Source organism: Physeter macrocephalus, chromosome 10, assembly GCF_002837175.3.
Source record: "Physeter macrocephalus isolate SW-GA chromosome 10, ASM283717v5, whole genome shotgun sequence".
Taxonomy (NCBI): Eukaryota; Metazoa; Chordata; class Mammalia; order Artiodactyla; family Physeteridae; genus Physeter; species Physeter macrocephalus.
Window position 1 is genome coordinate 4,665,796 of NC_041223.1, and position 24,232 is coordinate 4,690,027.

The window sequence follows — 24,232 nt, forward strand, 5'->3', positions numbered from 1 at the left end:
ATTCTCCCAAGGTCAGTTCCAGGAGTAGGAGAGCCAGGGCTAAACTCACCTCGGGTGCTTGGACTATGCTTGGGGGATCTGACAAATAAAAAATGGTAACACGTACACCCCATACCGTAGTGCATTTTAGACTATCAACTAAAAATAGGCTTAAAAAAGGACAAAAGAAAGACCCAGAAGAGTGGACAGTTATTGATGAGCACTGGAAGCCAATCAATAGTAAAAGATGGCAGAACCGAAAGGTTAGACAGTAGCAACCATGAACTTCACACGAGCAGGGACTTCTGAAATGAACTTGGCTGAAGGAAGAGCAGACTCTTTTTCCATCCCGTATGCAATATGTTCTTCCATTTTTGACAGCTGGGCAACCAAGTTCTTAAATAAATAAATAAATAAATAAATAAATAAATAAGGAACAATTAGTGAACCTCAGACTTCCATTTAGGGCCAAGGAAGGGGCTTCTTTCATTTTCAACTAATATCTCCATTCTTATCTGTCAGCATTAAGAGAAAAATTATCCATTCAAAAGCAGCTGCCATCCAATTAACACATGATTCCAAGTAATAAATCAGATCACAGATTTTACTGACAATCTGTAGGACATTATCTTTCCAATGACACTTGGCATGACCTTTAACTCTAAATGGTTTAAAAGAAGTTCAAGTACAGCAGTTCAGAAGCTGCCACAATTCTAGTGCATGACACATCCTGGCAAATCAAGGGAGTGCCAAGCAGAGTATGGAAAGGGCACGCTGGCTTGAAATACAATTACTGTTGATTAAGTATCATCCAACATCTCATGTATACAGAATCTATTTTTAACATGCATATTTAAAATCCAATTGAACTGGATTTCCTTTTTCAAGAATTCATCATTCCTATCCTTTTTTTCCTAGAGAAAGATCAAATGTTCTATAATGCATTTTGTGTAAAACACTGTTTTAACACCACAAAAAATTCCGTTAAATGTCAGAAGAATTTAAAGCCTCGTTGTTGAAAATCACAGGCTCAGGATGTTATGAGTATTTAGATCCCTGGAAACTTTAATAACCAATGAGTGTGAAAATCTTTTGCAAGTCCCTGTTTGGCTGTAGAATATGATATGATCACTAGTTTATTAAAAGAAACCAGTAATTATGCATGTGAAACACAGGAAAGATTTGGAACGCTTTTACTTGGGTGCTATATAAGTCTTTATTCCCATGCATTCTCATACAGTTCAAGAATATCAGCATTTCTTTTCATTCGTTCATTCACTATTCTAAATAGTAATGTCTGTAAGGTTGTTAAAATAATTTGCTATCTTGCACTATCTTGTGAGTACTTAAATTATCAAGCAAAAAACAGAGGCAGAATTTTTAATCTAGAGGTGGAGACCTCAGGAGACATCAAAAGGAATTCAACATGGGTTAAACACACACATGCATGCATATACTTGCACACATGTACACACATATGCCCGTATACATAAGTATGTGTGTACACACGTGTGCACACGGAGAGACACCACGCAGAGTTATCTAACTTTGAAAATAGAAATCTTGCAAGATATTTTTCCTTCTGGTTAAACCACTAGATTATTTTAGGAAACATTCCTATCCCTAGCAAGTATTCACATTTCCTTTCAAGAATGTTCTAAACCTCACTGACTACTGCCTTTCCTAGTCTTGCAATAGTTACAGTGCTGGATGTATGAAGCCTGAGAGTGCAGACAGTAAAATAGTTAGCATAGAGCTATTGATCAGGTTGAATAATTAATCTCAAAATTAATAAAACTAAAAAGCTAGGAAAGAATATAATATGGGGAAAAGACATTTGAACTCCCTACAGAAGATGCTACCAAAAATGTACAAAGATGATAACGTGACCAAAACCTGATGTCCATGCTAATTAATGTAAATATATTACATATATAAATATATATAAATGTATGTATATAAATGTATGCGTGAGTATATATGTGTATATATACACGGGGTGGGAGGAGATTTCTATTTACCAGGCCCTCAACTAGACACATTAAGGATAGAGAAATTAACATGAACATTCCTGCTCTCACAGACTCATTATCCACTGGTCACATAAATAAATTAAACTACTAAGCACAGCACAGAGAATAATCCTGATGTAAACCTTAGCCAACAATCGTAACTATTCTATAGATCAGATATTTATTATATGTAAACTCAACAATAAAATTAATCTGGGAAAGCTTTATAAAAGTGGTAAATGTTAAACCCAGTTTTGAAGAAGGAAGAGACAAGATTTAGTAGGCACGATTGGAGTAGGCAAATCAGGAAAAAAATCTATCCCTTGAGATATTACAGAAGCAAGAGATTTTGAGTTGTGTGCAAAAGGTAAATACTTAAAATTATTTCTTGAGTCAAATACATAATAAAAGGTTTAGGTAAAAGGAATAAAAGCTCGGTTCATAAAAGGACCTCTTGCTTAATGTTTCCCAAATTTCTGTTCTTATTTCCTGAATAATCATTGATATATTTGACAGTAAACTATAGAGAAAGAACGTAAGTTTTAGGATTAATTTAGTAAACAGGACCTTGGAGAGGAACCTCTCTCCTTCCCTGATGTGAAAAATAGGCAAACAATTCTAAATTAGGAGATAGTTTTGAGAACGAAGTGAGATAAAATACGTAAAGGGCCTAACAGAAGGCCTGATACCTACAACACACAAAACAAACGTTAGTTCATTTACTTCTCTAAATATTTGTTCCCTGATCACTTCGGGACAGGAAGCTCTTAGTCTAATTTTTCAAACATATCGTAAAGCACTAGAACATAATGATATTTGAAGACCTGACTTTTATGTTTAAGGTTCACACTACTCTAATAAAAGAAAATTCTCCAAGTTATGATTTTATAAATCTGCTTTGCGGTAGTCCCCGTAGAACTTAAATAAAACAAATCGTATGTGGTTTAATCACAGTCGAATGAATGTTCCTCTCGGATCAAGAGAATACGTTAGTGACCGTGCAGTCTTTAAACACACTCTGCACATGGCTGGGGTAACAGAGTTCTATTTCTAAAATTAGCTGTCAGGTAGAAGCTATGCTTTTTAAAGGAATTCTTCTCCTTCCGGTGCTGGGCCACCTCCTCCCTCCCGTTGCCCCTTTCGGTTTGTCCTGATGTGTTGTACGCAATTGCCCTTGATAATAGGACGTAGAGCTCTTGGTAAAGAGCTCTAATGAATACCCCTCAATTCAGCGTAAGAGGGACAGGCAGGGGAAGGGAGTTTTCTGCATATCTGGGCTATTATCTCCTGACACGCTCTCTCCAAGTGAGACCCATGATGGCTTTCTCCCTGGTTCCATGGAGCCAGGCAGCCTCCCTCCTTTCAGAGGCCATCAGCTGCTTGTCTCCCACCCCATCCCACAGACCCACGCTTCTGCGGTGTCCCGGGAGCTGAGGGACGTAGGGGAGTGGGGATTCTAAGCCAAGGTCGCCTCCGGGATTAAGCTGGGTTCCACGGGCACGGATTTGAATGAGACACTTGCTGTCAAAATTCAGGCTCCTACGCGCAGGTGTTTGACCTCTGCGAAAACGGGAGTGTCCTGCCTCAGTAAACAGCCCGTTACCACCATAGCAACAAGTCAGAAACTCGAATTTCAGAAGCAGGGTCTTCAAAACAGGAGAGGATAATTTAAGGGCGGGATCTACAAGATAATGAAATAATGCAGATCTGCCTTGGTTTTACCAGCACTCATAGATATCGTCTGCAGTATTTCTCAGGCGGTAAGAAAACCCCAAAACACGGAACTAAAAGGAAAATACAAGCCTATTTCATTAAGGCGTATTCAATCCAGTTCAACAAACGTTTATTAAACAAAACCTTATTGAGTCTCTATCGTATGATTCGTTTTCTATTCAGCGCGTTCATTACTAATACATTCCCTGACATAACACTCCTTTTGCCATATAATTGAAGCGTTCACACTACTAAATTCTGCTTAATGTGCCCTCCTTCCCACTTACAATTAAAATGTTGCTATGAATTTAGTGTTTCCCCACAATGAAGCTGAACCTGGAGAAGAAAGGTCTTTCTTCTCATTTGGTAACCACTTCACAGGTATTTGCTTCATTAACTATGCAGGCAACCAACTGCGTACTTTGCTAAAAGGTAGTGTGTTTTGTCAACAGAGGTCCTTCTCCGAAAACTCTATTTCCCAAATCCCTGGACACTTTTGCCAGCCTACTTTTTTTTTCTCACAAACTGACTCAATAGAAGATTTAATGAGGTTCATTTCTTTCATTCACTCATCACCCATTCACTTACTTACCCATTCATTCATTCATTCAACCAATACTGATTACTGATTATAGGGCAGGCTCTCAGCTAGGAGCTGGGAGCAGAGGGACCCTATCAAGACACGGTCTCAGTCCTAAGGAGCTGACAGTCTGTGGTTCCATTTTGTCAATGGGGAGATTTCAGGGGCTACCAGGAAACTCTGGCAGCCTGACAGGGAGACAGCGGAGCAGATCTGTAGAGCACACACACTTGGAAGTTCTCAGATAGGAATTCCGCCACAGTCTTGGGAACTTGGGGACGTTATTTTACCCTCTGATCCTCACTTACCTCATGGATAATTATAGAACCTTCACAGGGTTGATGGGAGGAGAAATGAAATAATAACTCAAGTGAAGCATCCGGCAGCAAGCATGTAAGTGCTCAAGAAATGTTAGCTACTATTATTTTGTCTTGACTTTTTTTTCAGCTGAGGGTTTGATTTTTTTTTCAGACCCGGTACGAGGATGACAAACTGCCAGCCTCCAGCCAGCTGCCACTGCCCATAGCAAGCATACATGCCGTACTTCTATGCTATAGCACTGATTAAAAATAGATTTTCATTCCCCACAGGACAGAGCTAAATCTGTGCACCTGTGCTTTCCCATTTCACTAGGTAAACCCTGTCAGCTCCCTGACAATATGCTCTTCAAATAAGTTTTAGCCCCTCCCTGGGCTTACCTCTGTCTGCAAGACCAGAGGAATTCGGGATCGTGCCCCCTGGAGCACGGAATCTTGCTCATTAGACAAGAATTATGAAATCACTTTTGCCACAATTGTCATAAACCTAGTTGATTAGTTCTAAGAAATCAACTGCAATTTTTAAAAGGCCTCCAAGAATTATAAGAGAGGCTGCCTGGTATCCAAGTTTTTCCCAATACAGACTCTTTGAGGGCAGGGAGGACTGGGGTGGAGGGGTGCTGGGACATTGTTGGCCCAGACAGGGGACATTCCAGCCCTGCCCCATGCTCCGGCACCCGGTTCTTTCTTCTAAAATTAGAATGTCCTTGGCATTTCTGGGCATTTAATGCCCTGCACTATATCTCTCTCCTGTGAATTCTGGTTGTGTTTATCTTCACTTACAGAGACAATTTAAAAACCTTAACGTCTAATAGTTTTGTCAGACTCAGCCTAATGATTACCGGTGTGGGGAAATATTTCAATGATATTTCTATGGTTCATTAGGAGCCAAATATTCCAAACTCTCAACCTGGATTCCAAATCCCCTGAGAAGGAATCGAGTTTTTTTCAACGTTCAACCCCACAGAAGCGTGCAAGTCACCTGGAAATACACACTAATGAATGCATGAACAGAGGAACACGCAGCAAATCCATTTTCCGTGGTAGAACCCTGGGGCCTCGGCCGTGTTGCACTACGGTTCTCGACCAGACAGAACCGGAGGCTGATTCCCAAGTGCACCCTGAACAGCTGCCCGCAGGCGCTCTGAGCGGGGACTCGGGAGCCGATGGGGAAGCAAGATGCTCTCCCCGAGTCGGGTCACAGCTAATCCTTAATCCAGGATGTATGGATAACAGCGGAGTAGGAGGGAGGCTGGACCTTCAGGCCCAGGAAGACACACCCACACTCTTCCCTTCTTCTCCACATCCCTCCCCTTCTCCCATCGAGCCCCTCCTCTTTTCCCCATATGCCCCTCCTCTTTGTACTCCAAGCCCCTCCCTTCCTTCCCCACACCCCTAAGTGTGAATGTTTCCTTCACAGCCTCGTGAGGAACCATAAACATGGGTATTCTCCAAAATTCCATCCTCCTCCTTTTCCTTCTTTTCCTCTTCCATTCTCTCAGAAATCCCTTCTTAGCCCACATATTAAACTTGCACAGCAATGGCATGGTTAACAACACCTGTCCTGGTGCCAGACGGCGCCACCACGTTTTAACTGTAGAACCATGGGCAAGTTATTTAAAATCTCTGCCTCCATTTTTTCATCTTTAAAATAGGGATAATAGTACCTCTTTATATGGCCCCATATAAATGAATTGAATTGGTGATTGAATGAATTGGTACAGGCAGAGCGCTAAGAAAAGTGTCAGTATAAATATTAACCATTTCTTAAGGTATTGGTATTGTAATTTCTGAGTGCAGATGACTCTCAAATGTTTACCCACACTAGGAACTCTCACCATCGTCTCAAGGTCTAAATGTCAAAGTTTGCACCCATTACGTTTGAGTGTCTCAGCCCTGCTATTTTGCGTATCTGTCCCCACACAACGATGACACCGTCGTTCGCCCATCTACCAGAGCCAGAGCCCAAAGAGTGCATTTTACACTGCACTCTCCTTCCCTCCATTTCCTATCGAGGATAACTCCCGACTTTCTGAGCTCCTCTCCAGACCCCTCGGCCCCTGGCCCCTCCTGGGTGTGACCATCACCTCTGGGAGTCTCCCTTCTACAGGTCTCAGCTTCCTCCAGCCCCTCCCTGCCTCCCAAAGTGGTGTGACCTGCGAATCCCTGAGTAATCGTGTTCTTTGGAAAGCGTCGGCACACAGTTCAGGACAGTGCTGTCTCTGGGAGGGCAGATGGGGGTGGACGTGATTGGGGAGATCAAAGCTCTTGATGTGTCTTACTTAAGGTGAGAGGAAGGCACACAAGCGTTTTGCTGTCTTCATCTTCATTAAATTATACTGAGCCACATTATATATACTCTTTCGGAGCTAAGCTTTATTTACTTTAAAAAGCAGCAAAAGTGTAAACTCTAACTGGGTGCGATGCCTGTAGGAAGGGCCTGATTCATAAGGCTTTCCACAATCTGACTCAAGTAACCTCTTGGCCCTCACTGTATGGTCGGGTCACCCTCCTTCTTTCATTCTCCAACCACGATGCAAAGGCGAGAGAGCGTGAGGGCAGGAAGGGATCCAGGGAGGTGCAGGAGCCGGATCCCATCCCGGAGGTAAGTGGATCTCTCCCGCCATGGCCCGCAGGAGGCGCCCTGATGTCACCTGCTCCCCTGTCCTCCGGTACACCAACTGTGCCGCAGAAATCACCAGTCCATTATGTCCCGTGGAAATGTGCAACTTACCCCACCCCAAGGGCCAGCGACGCGGTGCTCACAGAGGCTGGCTTAGCGCAGGCACAAACCACGCCCCCAGAGAAATCAGCTTCAAATCTGTCCGACCTCTCTGTTCCACAAACTGCTCCTCAGCTGAACTTCTTCTGAGGCTGCCCCCATGCCGGTGTCTCCTCCCCTCTCCGCTCTTGTGTGTGTGCGTAAGTGTGTGTGCGTGTGTGTGTGTGCTTGCGAGTGTGTGTATGTGTGATCGCCTCTCCCTCCCGCCCAGCAGCGAAGCTCTCTTGGTCGCCGCCTGGTTCTTGTTACTTTCCTAGAGCCTGGGAGGCTCACGATCTGCCTCAAACACCTGATCACAGTGAGTCTTTCTAACGCCATGATCTCCTTTCAGGAATTCTGGTGAACACAGCGTTCTCCGTTGTGTTAGAATAGCTTATCTCCCTCGAATACTTTTAGGATAGTTACCACTTTCCCCTCCTGGGGTATTCAGGGAACATTGCAGTATTAAGGGGCATGTTGTAATGGGAGCGGAGGAGGTGATTTCTCCTACAGTGTCTCCCAACCCACAGTGTTTCCACATCAATACTGAGATCTTCCCAGGGTCCAAGCTTTCCCTATGTTGTTGGCTCTGTCTGGAATATCTCACTTCCTTCTTATCACCTAGTTAATTCTTATTCATTCTACCATATCATTTCCATTTACTGTCATCCCCTTGCCCGAACTCCTCTTGAGAAATCATTGCTCCTCTCAGGACCGTCACATTCAGTTGCCCTGGTTGTTCACTGCACAACTCCAGTGGGTGCCATTCCCATAGCCGTTCCCATTGGCAACTATCTGAATCGTGTCCCTTGAGGTTGTGCAAGGTACAACCTATACGACCTAATACTCTTTCTTTTGTTCCTCCGCAGCAAAGTACACTCCTCTTTTTGTGTAGTTTCTTCTTCTCTGCTTGTCTTACCTCTGCTGAACTCTGTGCCTCTAAGGAGCAGGGAGCGTGCCTTCTTTGAGGCTGTCCAACACTTAGCACAGTTCCAGGCACAAGTGGCTCTCTGTAAATAAGTAAGTGAGCTCATTGATTTGTTAGCTCTAAATGGATCATAAATTCTCCAATTGCTCCTCAATCACACTGGTGACTTAATGAAGATTTCTGAGCAATTGCTCTGCATACTTGAATGAGAGAATGAGAGAGAGATAGAGAGAAAGCGAAACTGCTCAAAGTAAATAATACCCAGGAAGAGAACGTGTATAATAAAACAGAGTAGACCCTAATGAAGAAAGCCTCGGAACCACCATGCCTGATTCTGATCAGACGTGAAGTCCTCTACCCACCTGCACGGATAAAGGATGAGAAAAGCCAAGTAAAGCAGGCAGATAAACAAACTGCCAAGAAGGAGAATTCTCGTGCTCTGGGGAGAAATGTTGGCCTTACTGCGCCTTAGCCTGGAAAAGGTCAAAGGAGCGTCTCCGTGGAGGCGTTCTAACAAGGATGCACTGCCTTTTACTTGCAAAGAGAAAGCTGCTGAGCACAGCTCAGCCCGCGGGCGGGTCTGGGCTCTCGGATGAGCGCGCACCGCGGTGACGGATTTGAGTCTTTTCACTTGGGCAGGTGGCTGCTGCTAGGAATTAGCAAACGACTGACCCAGCTGAGAAAAGTGTTTAGTAAAAAAAAAATTACCCTTAAATATTATTAGTGTATTTTCGGTAGACTTCAGGTTAACGAAATGAAGATCAAGCGAGCCTCCGCTCAACGGTTCCAAATTACAATTCCTCACGCGTTGCAGCGGAGAGAGCTGAGGCTCGCCCCAGACGGCGCCCCCGGGAAATCAACAGTGCCTGCGCTCGGGGGCCATTCTGCCTTGTTCCCTACGTATTGTTTCGATTCAGATTATTTCTGGAAACAAGATAATTGTCTCCTGGCTACCTAATTCCCCGGAATTCTCCCAAGGCGCTGCTGGTGGGAGGGCTCGGGGAGCCGGTTGCTGTTAGCAGCTCTAGACATGAACCCTCTCCCCTGGGTCTCTCCAGCTCCCGAGAATATAGATCAGCTTTTCAACATCCACGCCGGAGAATTCCTTTAGGGGAAGCTGGGAGGACAACTTTAGCATATTTACAATAGTCAAAAGGAGGGAGGTGGATGAAAAGAATTCTGTTAAAGGAAGAATAAACAGGATCCTGAGACATCTATCTGTAGAAAGTCTTGCTAACAAGTCAGAAGCCGGAGTTTTAAGATCACTCGTGTAAATACCTCTCAGGATGTCTTCCCTGATTAAGGATGTGTGAGGGTTATTGAGTTTTGAATTAGAGGCACTTTAATAAAACACTAGAATGTTCTTATCTGATTGCACCTGTATTAATTGTGTTAAAGAGGTCTCTCCTTGGATCAGGGTAAATGAACCCTGATCCAAACTTACTAGAGACTCAGACTGGTATTAGTTTTAGGATTCCTGTAAGCTTTCCAATTTGTTAGATTTCAGTAATTGAAGGAACATGAGAGCATGCCTCTTGTTGAAGCATTTTTTTTTTTTTTGCCTGTGTTTTAGTTTGCTTAATCTCTCTGACTGCATACTCAGTTGAGGTATTAAAAAATAACTTGCATTAAATAACAGAATTTATTTCAATTGCTTTTTAAATTTTAAGAAGTCTTTCATAGAAACAAAAAAAATGCATGGTTAAATATCACATAGGAAAACTAGCTACATATCTAATTAAAATGGAATGCCCATTGCACAGTTAAAATGCAAATATGTGTTCAATTGATATACATTCATCAATAGACTTCAGATTATTAGCTGTGTAGTTTCTGATGACTTCCAGAAAATCAATATACATGAGTAAACTCACGGACAAGCTCCTACCTATTAGTACCCTAAACCTCAATTCTGCAAGAACAAACGTTCATTGAGCTGAAGTTTGGAAAGTTTTCAATTGCCATGTGTATGATGTTGTAAACATTATTATATATTATGAGAATATTAATAAGGACATCTTCAAAGCTTTTCCTAGATTGTAGAGATGTTCTTTTTGTTTGTCTGTTTGTTTTTGCGGTACGCGGGCCTCTCACTGCTGTGGCCTCTCCCTTTGCGGAGCACAGGCTCCGGACGCGCAGGCTCAGCGGCCACGGCTCACGGGCCCGGCCGCTCCGCGGCACGTGGGATCTTCCCGGACCGGGGCGCGAACCCGCGTCCCCTGCATCGGCAGGCGGATTCTCAACCACTGCGCCACCAGGGAAGCCCTAGAGATGTTCTTTTAACAAGCTTTTTAGATTTTACAAATAAAGCAAAACAAACACCTCAACATTAGAATTCATTAGTTCTTTCATTCAACAACGTTTTGTGTGTTTGTTTTAGATCCTACTGTACTCTGGCACTGTTCTAGGAATGGGGATATGATGGTAAACGAGACATATGGGATCCCTGCCTTTATGGAGCCAAGGAGCTAGTGCAGATGACAGACAATAATGAGTGAACAAGTAGAAACATATGAATTCAGATGAGATGGAGGAAATAATGCACAGTGAGGCTATGGAAAGGTGGGGGAGAGGGTGGGATTACTGGATGGTGGGATGGTGGTGGTTCTCTTAGAGAAGGTAAAAGATTAGCAGCAATGTGACTAAAGAGAAGGAAAGGAGAGTGGGAAAACATGTGGGAGGGGTGTTCTGGGTAGAAAAATCAGCAAGTGTGGAAACCAGGTGTGGCTATGAGTTTGGCGTCTTAGAAACGGTACGGCTAGGAAGGAGTGAGCAAGGAGAATATGGTGGAGAAGATGGAATAGAAGGTTAGTTGGGGACCAGATCAGGAAGAAACAGGAAGGACATGGTGAGGACCTTTGACGGCATTTTCAGTGTGATGGGAAGCTAGTTAATAATTTAGATAGGAGTAACATTCTAATTTGTGAATTAAAATATCATACTGGCTGCTGTTAGGAGAATGGATTGGTGAGGGGCATAAACAGAAGCAGCGATGCAAATACAAAGATGCGTTGAGCTTTGCTAATACCTACCCAAATCTCTCCTCCCTTCTTACACAGTAAAAGAATTCAGCACTTCTTCTGGACGGTCATGTGACTCCCTAGAAAGCTATATTTACTTGCTCTCATTCCAGAAGGAGTTGCCGGTGGGGTGTGATCAGAAGTCAGAGAGGGAGTCAGACATGTGGCCTGAGTTCTGTTGGCCCTTCCTTTCCTCCTGGCTGTGTGGTCAGTGGTGTGAATGTGATGGATGGCCAGTGATGCAGGCATCTTGGCCCATGCGGAGACGCTAGGACGGCAGAGCAAGGATGTCGAAGGATGCCTTACTTCTGGAATTCTGTGTGAAAGAATACAGGCATACCTTGCTCTTTTTGGCTTTGCTTTATTTCGCTTCAAACATACTGCACTTTTTACAAATTGAAGGTTTGTGGCAACCCTTCACGGGGCAAATCTATTGGTGACATTTTCCAAAAGCATTTGCTCACTTCATGTCTCTGGGTCACGTTTCGGTAATTCTCATAATATTTCAAACTTTTTCATTATTATTGTATTTGTTATGGTGATCTTTGATCAGTGGTCTTTGATGCCACTATTGTAATTGTTTTGGCATTTTTAGCAATAAAATACTTTTAAACTAAGGTATATACATTGTTTTTTTAGACTTAATGCTATTGAATACTTAATAGACTACAGTATTGTGTCAATGTAACTTTTATATGCACTGGGAAACCAAAAATTTCATGTAACTCACTTTAGTGCACTATTCACTTTATTGCAGTGTCTGGAACAGAACCCACACTACCGCTGTGAATGACTGTAAACTTCTGTTCTGTTTAAGCCACTGATATTTTGGGGTTTAGGTTAGGCAAATCTAATTCCAAGTAATTCAGTAGATAACAATGGCTTAATGAGACACAAAGGTGCTTGCTTGGATTGGGTATAGTGTAGGAGGTGGGAATTGTTGGATATCAAAGTATATTTTGAAAGTAGAATCATGAGAGTTTACTGATCTGAATTTTCTGGATGAATGTGGATGAGGAGAGAAAGAGTGGAACCAAGGGTGGCTGCCAGGATTTCGGCCTGAGCAAATGGTTGGATCGGAAATGTAGATAATAAAACACACTCCTGGCGCATGATTACAAGGGGGCCGATTTGTGATGAAAACATGAGCATCTTCCATATAAGTTACTTCTATTTTTCAGTGCAAAGAAGTAAGTCCTCAGCTGAGAGTGAAGATGATGGATGGGCTGTTGAACACTTGAGGGAGGAAAAGGTGTGGAATGGACATTTGAAAGAGGAGGTGAGTGAGTTGAGCTGGGAGATGCACTAGCATTCCTGGCCAGCACTGAAAACTCACTTATGTTTGTGATGAGACGTTTCCAGTAAGACCATCTTCCCACCGCCAGCAGCATCATTAGATAATCTTTCCCAGACCATATTCAACTAGTCAGATATGGACACATAGTTAAGAGAGTTGGATATAACCAAAACAGTGGTTTTACACAGAGAGTACAATTGAGGGATAGAGGGGCAAAAGCCCTGAGGATGTATCAAGGGAGTTGCCATAGTAATGGACCATGAAATCTAAGCTGGGCGAGCAGGGAGTAGGAGGTGTAGGGAGGGATAGACATTGACAAAGGGGTAGAACAAATGAATTGGAGGTCCCAGTGTAGGTGAAGCCACATCAGTGTAGAAGTACCGGCGTAAGTGAGCTGGAGAAATGAGACGTTGGGCCAGAGAATGCTTCAATTAAAGATTTTGCAGGGAATGTGGTACTGGTAATAGTAAGTACAAGGAAATGGTCACGGAAATGGATGGCTGAAGTGGAGGAGGAAAGTTTATTCTGGAGGTGAGGGAGTTAAGGGACAGTAGGGCAAGTGTTTGATGATCCTTTACCTGGGTGTGCAAGTCACCAAGAATGATGATCAGTGCCTTGGTGGAGAGAGAGAAAGAGAGTCACGTGGGTGCAAACTCCAGACTTCCCAGAAGAACGGTAGGGGACTTTGACTGGAAAAGGGGGGCATTTGGAATAATCTGATTGTGTGTGCTTTAAGGACGCTGGGGGGGCGGTCATCTGTTTGGTCTCACTTGTTTATTTTATGGGCCAGAAACAGACACTGTCTGGGAAACAGGGAGGATACCACCCCATCTCCGGGGCCTGCAGAGCACATCACGAGGACGGGAGCCATCACTTGAGAGGCTTGCAGTGGAAACCGTGTCTTCAGGCGGTAGCTGGGACTATGTGAGAGCAGGAAGGTGATGCACTGATAACAAGACTCCACAGGAGACAAAGCTGGACAGAAATGTGGTCAGAAGAGAAAGAAAAGCAAACTGAGAACACACATGTTGACCAACCCCTGGAACACTCTTCAGACTTGAACACGTGCAAAGCATCCTTAGGGTGGAGGTTGGGGAGTGCGGAATGTGGGAATAGTGGTCTCTTCCTGTCCCAGACTCATGAGTAAATGCAGCTGATTGTCCAAGCCCCAAGGAGCATTCAGTCCCTGTTGCCTCTCAGAGGACACACTTGAAAGTAGAGATTGGACAAGCTTGGTCAGGCTGTCTCTGTTTCACTATCCCTAAGCCTCCCCTGGGCTTGAGGAAAAGTCAGAGGATTGTCACACAGGTGTATTGTAGTGTTTTCCTTAAGGACATGTCCAGAGGCCCAGAGAGGTGCACACTTTAGCTTGAATTCTTGAAGTATTAAAGAATTAAAGTGCTAAGATGTCCTTTCCAAACCTAAGAATCCATAACTGCCAGCTATTCTTGAAGTTTAAGACATACAAATGAGTTTTTAGAAAGAGAAATTCTAAGACCCCAAAATGATGACACCACCACTTCCTGGGCTGTGTACACACACACACACACACACACACACACACACACCCATCTGTCATTCAAACCTCATCGAGTTCCCTCTTCTATGTTCTCTTGGTAGCCTCCATGCTCATCCCTGCTGAGTACTTACAAGACTGTGTAATTCGCCTCTGTTCTTGTCTTCTTACTAGACTTGAAAACAGGAGCTGTTTTTACCATTGTGTTTCCAGGACTCAGTAAGTGGTAGGTGCTTGAGAAATGTTTATCGGATAAAAAAAGAATGAATGAACAAATGCCCCGAGACCCATCACAAAGTAGGAGGCACCATTTTGTTTTCATGATTCCAGGCACATCCTACAGGTCTAGTTTCCCCTTACTCTGAACGGGGCCAGCAAACCTGTCTTCTCTTTTGCCATGTAAGCCAAGGCACCTGGTGGAAGCCGTGAAAGTGGTTGCAGTGGAGTTCATGGCTGTGACAGCATTTTCACTATGGCGCTAACCCTTTCCAAGCTAGGAGCCGCCATAGGAGTATCCATCCATCTAATGAACGGACCCTGATGTAATGCAAGACACTAACAGATATTGTTCATCCATTAAGTGGTTTATGGCCTCCACACTCCGCCTGCCTCAAGGAATCAAAGGCCGAAAAATAAGTATATTTTAATGAATCCACTTACATGTTTCAAGTATGTTCTTGAATAGGTTCTTCCCAAACCAAAGAGCACCTAAGTGTATCAATGAAGTGAAAGAGCACAGAAATAATACCAACGATCAAAGCCCCGTTCATACTGTAATTTCTTCCCACAAACGCACTTCTCTCTAGTACCTGTCACCTTATACTGTACCCACGCATACAAGAGCTTCTGTGCACTGAAGGCAAAGACCGCACGTGTGAAACCAAATAGTCCCACGGCAGGAGGAGACTTTACCTGGTCTCCGTAGGTAACAACTCAATCGATTGTCAAAAGGCACTTTTGTCCCAACGCTAATATCCCTCAAATCAGGGAAGAAGTTGAGGATACAAGTTAAGTAACCCACAAAGGATTAATAAAAAAGTAATTACATGTGAATAAGACAAAAGAGGGAGTTTCATTTCCTACTTTCAATGCCATCATAAGGAGACAACAGAGAATCTGAAAGTGCCTGGGTATAGGCTCACGTCACGCTCCAAAGCCACACGCAGACTGAAACAAAAATCCCGCAGCCAAGAACCTGCTGATGAAAGTCAGACACACTGCCTGGTATGATTCTTGTGCCAAGTGTACCTTTGGGAGCTAATGTAGAAAGATTGTGCAGAACAGCTAAGATTTAGCGCTGGCTTAGCGTTTACAGACGGGGTCCTGGGAGCCATCACAGACCACCTCCATGACTGGTCCTGCCTCAGCTAGGGACCCAAGGCCCACAGGGCCCGCCTGTGGGAAAGCAGGATACCTGGTTCCAAGATCTGGCAAAAGTGTGAACACACAGAAGTGTTTTCAGGGAAGTGGAAAAAGAGGGAAGACTGACTCATTTGTCCGGGGAATGGTGGAGTCCTTTGGTCCCGAGTAGTAGCTGTTGGCTATGAACAGTTATTATGGACAGTCAGGCTGAGGAAATACAAGATCCTTCTTGCATCTAAATTTTGCATCCAGAGATCAGACACAAAAAACGTTTGGGGAATAACTACTGATCTTGCCAAAATTTTTTCTTGGTGCTTGGTGAAATGAGAAAACTAATGACTGTGTAGAGAGCTTTCTGAAAGGCTAAATATAGTCATAAGATATAGTCTTACTTTTTCTAATTAACCTTCTACCCTGTTTTTAGTGTTAAAATGCCTTTTCTTTTCCAGGATTATAATGATATGTATGAGGTGAGAGTCGCATCTCTTTGGTTTATGTCCTTGTTGGCATAATAAGAGGTGGATAACCCTGCCAGACCTCCACTCTCTTTGGAGGTGTTTACTAGACTGGAGTCTAGTCCGCAAGAAGATCAGAAGCAGCTGCCCCAGAGGGCAGTCTTGACTCTTGCATGAAAAACTTGGGTCAGAAATTCTTTCAGCAACCAAACAAAACCCAAGAGCCTGGAGAGAAGTTCCACTGCACAACTCGCTGGGCTGTGCTAGTGAACATGTGTCTTGGACCCTCTCTTTTACCTTCTCCCATGCTGGAGGCATTTCGTAAATCAGCAGAACCCACAGGGCTTCTCAAAACGTGCGGCAGGAGAGCCCACAAGCTCTGCCGTCTGCGGAGGGCACCAGCATCCCGCATGAGGATGAAAACCTAAAGGTCAGGGGCAGGTCTGTTCCCTTTCTCCTTCCTAGAATGTAAGTGGTCCCAAGATGCAGTTCTAAGCACAGAACACAGAAGATACATTCTGCTCGTTACTCCTAAAAGCAGGGCATTATGAGTGATGAACGATGGCGTCGTTTCAGAAAATGATCTCCTAAAGACTCCCTCTCTTTGGAAGTTTCTTTTCAGGCGTCTTTTCTCTTCAGCCTTTTACAACGTCTTGGCCTCATCCAGCCCAGCACTGTCTTTCTTTCTTCTTTCCTTTTTTAAACCTTCCCGACCCTCGGCACCTTATTTCTCCAACTGGAATCATTTAGAGTAGAGAAGCTTACAGCGAGACCACAGGAAGTAGTGGAGAGAACTTCGATCTGGTCCTAACAATGAATTTTTTGCAACTGGACTCTTCGGAGGCCTTCATTTCTGTTGAAATCATGTCTGCTATCTCTTCTAGCTCTAAACATCTGATCTAGGATTGCTCAGAGGTAAATATGTTTTCTTTAACCATAATCACACGAATTCTCCCAGAATCCAGGCCATGAGCCACTCCACGCCTCTCGGCTTGTTTGAGGCCATGTCTGGTCAGAATCCCATTCATCCACTTTTTCGGTCACCTGTTCATTCACTCAGTCGATCATTTCTTATCTGTCACATGCAACTGAAAAATTACCACCTGTTTTTCTCCACGTGTGTGACTGGAAAAGCAATAGCTGCTTTCTGCACACACAAGGCTAGCTTCCTCTTCTCCTCTGTAAAGTCTTCATTTGTTTTCGCAGGCAAAGCTTCCCCACTTTGTGCTTTATTTAGAATTCTATTGTGAAACGTGTAGTAGTACTGTGTTGTTTTTCATTGTTTACGCACCTCCCTCTCTGACTGTAATATTAGCTCCTTGAAGGTGGTAACTTGCTATGACCCAGTTCAAATGCCTAGAACAGAGTGTGGCGTGTAGCAACGTCAACAGTTCCTTATGAAGTGCCTTCTAGATTCCAGGCACTGTCCTAGTCAGCTTACATGTACTAAGTCATTTAATCCCGGCAAAGACCCTATCGGCGATTTGTAGGTATCATACCCATTATACAGGTAAGAAACTGAGGCTCAAAGCATTGAAATGATTTGGCCAAGTTCATACAGATGATAAGAAATAGAGCTGGAATTCAAGTCCAATAGACTGGTTCCTAATTCCACGTGATAAATATTATACTGTATGACCTCACCATTAATTGAAAAAATTGAATTGATTATACCCGTTGGCTTCCCAAGAATGTCAGAATGACATAAAATACAATAATTATATTCAATATATAATGTACCCCAAAAGTAGAAATTTTGCAATTATCTTCAGATTCTGAGATCCCGTTTTGATGCACAATTTTAAAAGCTTATATCTCTACTTATTGTATAATATCCTACATTATATTAATTACGTAACTCTTTGGGAACATTCTATGATAAGCTCCTCCACGGAACTGAACATATTTCTTATCTCCTGAGCACTGTTTAATTCTCCTTCCCAATAAGCCTGCTAAGTTTAACTTGTAAGTACATTTACTTGACTAGTTCAGGTTCTAGTCAGGGAAACACAAATGGCAATTAGGATGAAGATTCATGATTTTCACTGTTCTAATTCTCCTTCCCAATAAGCCTGCTAAGTTTAACTTGTAAGTACATTTACTTGACTAGTTCAGGTTCTAGTCAGGGAAACACAAATGGCAATTAGGATGAAGATTCATGATTTTGGAAAATGAGAAGTAAATCTCAAGGTGTAGACTTGATTGAAAATACTTCAATGAATAAATGGACCAATTAAAAAATGTGCTTTCAACCTTTATTAGTCACTGAATATTGACTAAATAAATGCTGAACCGTGGGCTGTTCACAGATTAATTTTCCAGTTCAATGTGCAAACTCCTCTGAGGTTTCCTCAAGCTGGACTCAGTCCTCGGTTAATTTCATTACAGCTTGAAGAGACTAGATAAAAAGGAAGATGGATGGTATTTGAGATTAGTATTTCCCCCTTCAGGGCTAATCTACAAATCAGATATTATCAATTTTTTTATCCTGTTCCCAAATCAAATAATTTCAGAGACTCTATCCTGGCTGAGTTTGAAACAGAAATCGCCAGTGAGCTGAGACTCACAGCTGTGGTTTACTTGCTCTTTCCTCAACTTAGAAGCAGAGGCATTAATTTGGGCTTAGATTCCAGCCGGGCTCCGGGGGGCAGGGCTGGTAGGGGCGCCTGGCAGCTTCCCGCAGACCTGGAGGAGTTGGGCCTAAGTATATCAGCCCTTCTTTTTAAAGATACAATAGGAACTTGTGAAGATTCCTTTTTTATTGGTAGTTTCATTTTCCTCCCTTTAAAGACATTCTTCAGTAACGTGGTCCTCTTAGCATCTTAAATATCTCGCAGGCTGTTACAAAGACGCCATTCAGGGCTTTGCGGGAGCAATGCTCTGTGATAGCACAAACACAGGAACTGGGAAGCTACAGCCTGTTCCCAGGGAGGGACTCAGAGCCACAGAAAGTTGGCAGAGGGCAGCCGCTGCTCCGAGGAGAGATGGCATGAATGCATTTGAGACAAAGCGCCGAGGGAGACTGGACCCGTTTTCCACTGAGGATAAAAAGCTATCATCAGCCAAACCCCACCTAGTTCTGTTCCCTTTCATGCTCCCCTCCTCTCATCTTCTGTCCGAATTATTGAATAAGCCACCCATTGGATGTTGTAGAAATTATGGAAAACACAGAAATGTGACTTTATCGGGGAATGTGAGACGTAACTTGACAGGTCACCCTTCCATAGTTGCTGCTTTTATTGGCAAAGTAACCCAGGAGGCAAATATTCATTCAGACTAATGAAAAAACTGAGTTTTGTTTCCAGATGACAGACGACATATCCTGGAGACCCAAAATATTGTATTATTCGACGACAGTAGTATCTTTGTAGCAGTATTGTATGAGCGAGTCTCCCTTCCAAAACAAAGAAACAAAGTTAGGAAGGCTGAATGAGCTGTCGTGGTAAAAAAAATCAAGAAATTTTACAAAATAATTTACTTTATCAGTAAATGGACCCAGGAGCCCTCAATGATCACTAGACCACTATATTATTTAAATCAACCACCAAGAGGATAGTATAACAAAACCTACCTCCCCAATATCTAAAGTAAAGCTACTGGGAGCCTAAATGCCCCTTGGTGTTACATCATGGTTACTGTCCGTTACATATTGTTCTCAGTTAATACAACTGGTTTAAAGCACTATTACAGTAACTAACACCAGGGCCATTCAGTTATGTTTATTCAATAATGAAGAATCCCTAGCATCTTTCCTACAGGATAGAAGCAAATTGTAGAAACCTTTTCCTCTAACGGCAATACTCAACAAAAGGCCATTTCTTTTGAAAGCCCAATTTAATTATGGTCTTTGAAAGGCAGTAGGCATTTTGGTATGTCACTTAAATCTAATAACTGTGGCAGAGTGTTTGACTTGTGAACAATATTAGCAAAGCCTAGAAAACTGGCGTTAAAATCCTCAAATTTCCATTTGTTTATTTAAAACAGAGTTCTTGATAAGCAGGATGGTGTCTTTCTCCTCCCCCAACCATCATGGCTCATGCGCCTTTCTAAGCGTTCCCTTGAGTCTGAAGCTTTTATAAAATCTTTCCCGGGGCTGTGTGACAGCAGGAGAGGCTTCGAAAAGGTGTCTGCACCTTTCCCTGAAGACCACCTATTAGACTTGACTGAGATCGCGGTTCACCATTATCCCTCCCAGAGACGATGGAGTGTTTGTTCTGCGAAGCTCGTTCATGGCGTCCTGAATCTCCTAACTGAGGTGGTTTTCAGTTATTCTGGCCCCCATAAGGTACTCTTGCCACCTCCTTTGAAATGCCCCTCACCTCGGGGGTACTAACTCTCCACAGTACGGTATGAGATGTGACGAAAGATCAGCAGGAAGAGTCCCGTTGTCCTCCTCTTACTCTGTGTGACCTAAATTCCTCTCTCTGATTTTCAGTTTCTCGTCTTTAAAATGGATACAACAGAAGCCACTACTCATATCGCAGGGTCATTTTAAGGTTTAAAGAAAATCATGCATGTCAAGCCCTTAATAGAGCACCTAGTACAGAAAAAATGTGAGAGTAACTATTATCTGAGGACTTAGGAGACAAGGATAAAAAGCCAGGAAAAAGCTAGGAAAGTCAACAAGAAGAGGAAAAATGATGAGTGAGCCAAAAGACGGAAATAGATGAAAAGACACAATTACAAAAAGTTTGTCATCAACTGATTCTGCTCTATAAAAAGCTGGGTAGAAAGGCTCCTCTCCCTCATTATTGTTGCAATCCGTGTTCCACGACAGTGACTTCAGCTCATTTGGAACAACACAGAGTATAAATAAATAATGAAGTGCTGGCTGTTGAGAATGCACATCTACAATCTGAGAAGACGAGTCCCTCGTAGGTCTGCAGTCCCTGCTAGGTACGCTTTGCATGCATTTTCATAATTGTGACAAGAGGCAGGCAGCCCTGGCTTGAGGTAATTGACCAGAGGTAATGAATGCAAGGCTGAGCATTGCACATAGAGCACTGCAGCGACTCAGCCCCCGCCCTTCAGATACTTATCATTTAAGGAGGGCATCAAGGGCAGAGACACACAGCCAGTGGAAGCCATGCAGCTCTGAGCCAGCATGAGGCTGACAAGGAAGGCGTGTGATGGGAAAATTCAATCTCAATGTGTTTTAGGCCAGGGAGAGTGCATAACTGAATGCATAGCCAAATGGTTGGATATCCAGACTGGGTAAAGCTGGAGAAAGAGAAGATTCTGGAACTTTCTCATGAGCCCTAGAGGACTCTATGAGTATGATAGTCAACACTGAGAGTGTTGGGAAGAGGATAAAGGGTGGGTCAGGGTAGAACCTCATGTGCTACGAACAGTCCTTCACTCCTGAGGAAACGGGAAGACCCTGCTGTCAAAGGGACCAAGAGAAGAGTGGGCTGTGGTAGGACGCATTGACATTCACCAACCCTGCCTTCTCCACTGCGCTTGAGCCCAGGTGTGGTGGAAAGTCCATCAAGGCCAGCTGAACCCCTTTAAAGAACTCCACAGAGAAGAAACTGATCAGGAAATAAAGTGTGGAACTTCCAACACAATTGATCAAGCCATCACTCTCTTAGATCTAAACGTTCCATTAAAACACTCTAATTTTGAAATCATACCCAAGAGTGGGCTATTTTGGGGTGGTCTTAGAGAAGCAATATGTGTAGGAGGTTCTGAATTCTCTCCGCAGGTACTCCAGGTTTTCTGGGGTATCTCTACATCCCCAGAAAGTTTGCTGAGCGGAACACTCTTCTAATGTTTGCACAAACGGCCTGGGAGCCAGTCCTTATTCTGCATCTATCCTCTCAGCTCAGGTAGGTGGGAGAATTGGAGTCGAGAACAATGGCTTCTGGGAGTTTCTACTCTTCAGGCAATGGTAGAGTGTTCACTCCGTTTCCAGGACTCATTGAGCAAGGTGCAGCCTTCTGCCCCCTTAGGCTGGAGAAAATTTTCAGGACCTCAACGTTTTTCCACAGAGAGAAATGGGGAGGCAGATACCCACCAAAATTGGTGATACCATAACAGCAAATTTCCTAGCTAGACCTTGGTTTGATGGCAGTAATATGTCTCTTCCTTAGTTCTCTGGTCAGGCAATGTTTAACCAAGATTTTGGAGGCAATATTAAGGGATAATTTAGTGAATAATTTCTAATGGTCCAATTAAAGGGCTTCTGTATATAAATCAAGAATATCTGGTTTTAGGGTACATGCATTATTCTTGTACATATACATCTGACCTTACCATGCGTTGGCTGTAGAAAGTTCTAGAATTCAATTCTAGAATTCAATTGCATAATCTGCTGACAAAGTGAGGACTAAAATGTGTTTACTATGCTAATATTCTATTGTTTCAGATTAGCTAGGTATGGTAGGAACTGTGAATACACTGACTAGTGACAACGCTTGTCCTCTCTAGGAGAGCCCAGTGGTGGAGACAGACAAGCTCACAGACAATTCCCTGTGAGAAGTGTTCTCAGAGATATGATCGAAGACCCACGAGGGTGTAGGAGAGGGAGAAGTAAAGTTCTGGAGAAGTCAGGTAACTCTGACTAAGAAGTAGCACTTGAGCAGGATAGAAAAGGATGACAAGGTGTGCCCAGTGAAGGAAATCACCTGACATGCCCAAGGCTAGGACCACACAGCGTGGTTTTTCAGGTGGCTACCTTCCAACTCTAAGAGCTGTGGTCATGGCTGAATCTGCATAAGCCTTGGGTCATTGTACCGGCGCCCTCTTAGTTATTCATCATTGTTTTGGCTTGTTTTGGACTTGAATTCTTGCAATGGTCTCTGCCACCTGATGAATTGGAAACTATTTGACAGAAGGAGGCTGACATTGCTTCCGCCACCACAAAAATTCAGTTAGGTATATATTAATATGGAAGAGGGGGTGTGAATTGAATCTGGCTTTTAAGTTTAGAGATGGCTAGGAAACGAGAGTGGTACAGCTGAAAAGCACTTTCTCCACCGTGCAATAAAGGAGTTTTTCTTAGCAGAAATATTAAAGAGGAAATTTCCTGAGCATAAAAATGTATGTTCACAAGAAAAGTAGCATCATTGATAGAATCTATGGTTTAACTAGAGCGAATGTTTCTCGTTATTTAAAATAAACGAACTTTCCTTGACAAGCTTCTGACTTTGGTGACACAACGAAGAAATGGGAATTTTCTCCCAGGAAAAGTTTCAGCTCTTTATAAAAATAAAGAAATCCATCAGGTCATTTCTTTGAGAGGCCACTTTAATTATAAGGCCACAGGCACACGGCAGCAAGAGGCAGTGACCTCAGAGAACAAAGGTTCTGTATTTTGAGCAGGTGCCTTTTAATTGGCATCCACTCCACACCCTGATTTCCTCACAAATGCCTGTTGAAGAAACCGTGCCTCCTCAATGACAGGAAGACTTCCTGAGTGATCACACGCGGCCCGAGCGCTTATGAGAGTTTCCTCTAATAACTGGGCTTTTTTCATAATTTTAAATTTATGTTATTTGTCCTATGGCAAATGTGTCCTTATGCATTGATCTTTTGCAAGGACCTTTTATCCTTAGCGCTTGTTTCAGCAGTTCTAAATGCTGACGCCAACACAGATGAGTAAAAGCTGAGCAGCTGCTGGTGACAGGGGATCGGGGATTCCTTGCACGCACCCTAACATCCCTGTCCAGACTGGTTCAGCACGTGGTACAGCTCCCTCCTTACCTGTAGGTCAAGCCTCAGGTGCCCTAGGAAAGTGTGGCTCTACCCATCCTTACTTCCCTAGAGCGATGGTCCATTGCAGCCCTTTTGTCTGTCTCTTCCATTTGGATTTGAAGTTTTGCTCAGAGCACGCTTTGGGTAGCCAGCTCTTCTTCCGTTTGTGGACACCACACTTCCCGGTACACCTGGACGGCTGCCCTCAGCCCTGGCCACATCAGCCACTCAAGGGCCAGGTCCTGACTCCACAAACTCCTTAGAAGGAGGTCCAGAATCCAGGATGTTAACACACTGATAATAATAAGTAGGAAAGGAAGGTGAGACGGACACCAGATGCTATCCGCGCTGTCTCTGATTCCACAGGAATCAATGCATGTCACGTCACACTACGTTTTAGGCTCTCTCCGTTATAGCCTTGTCCTCATTTTCATCACTTACTGTGCACCTGCTAGTCAGACTCCGCTAAGCACATTTCCTACACTTTTGCATTTAATTGTAATGAGGTTTTGCTGAGTAGGCATTTTTATCCCCGCTGTACAGAGCAGGAAGCGGAGGCTCAGACAGGCTGCATGATGAGCCCATCTAGTTATCAGT

The 24,232-nt window shown here is 43.4% G+C and overlaps 1 long non-coding RNA gene across 2 annotated transcripts in view; it reads right to left on the reverse strand.

Annotated features, from left to right (window-relative positions):
• Positions 1–13,029: 13,029 nt before the first annotated feature.
• Positions 13,030–24,232, reverse strand: part of LOC114487024 (uncharacterized) — an 83,021-nt gene continuing 71,818 nt past the window's right edge. For both annotated transcript variants that reach the window (XR_003681595.1, XR_003681596.1), the window contains exon 3: positions 13,030–13,582. This is a non-coding gene — a long non-coding RNA (uncharacterized lncRNA). The remainder of the gene's footprint in view (positions 13,583–24,232) is intronic.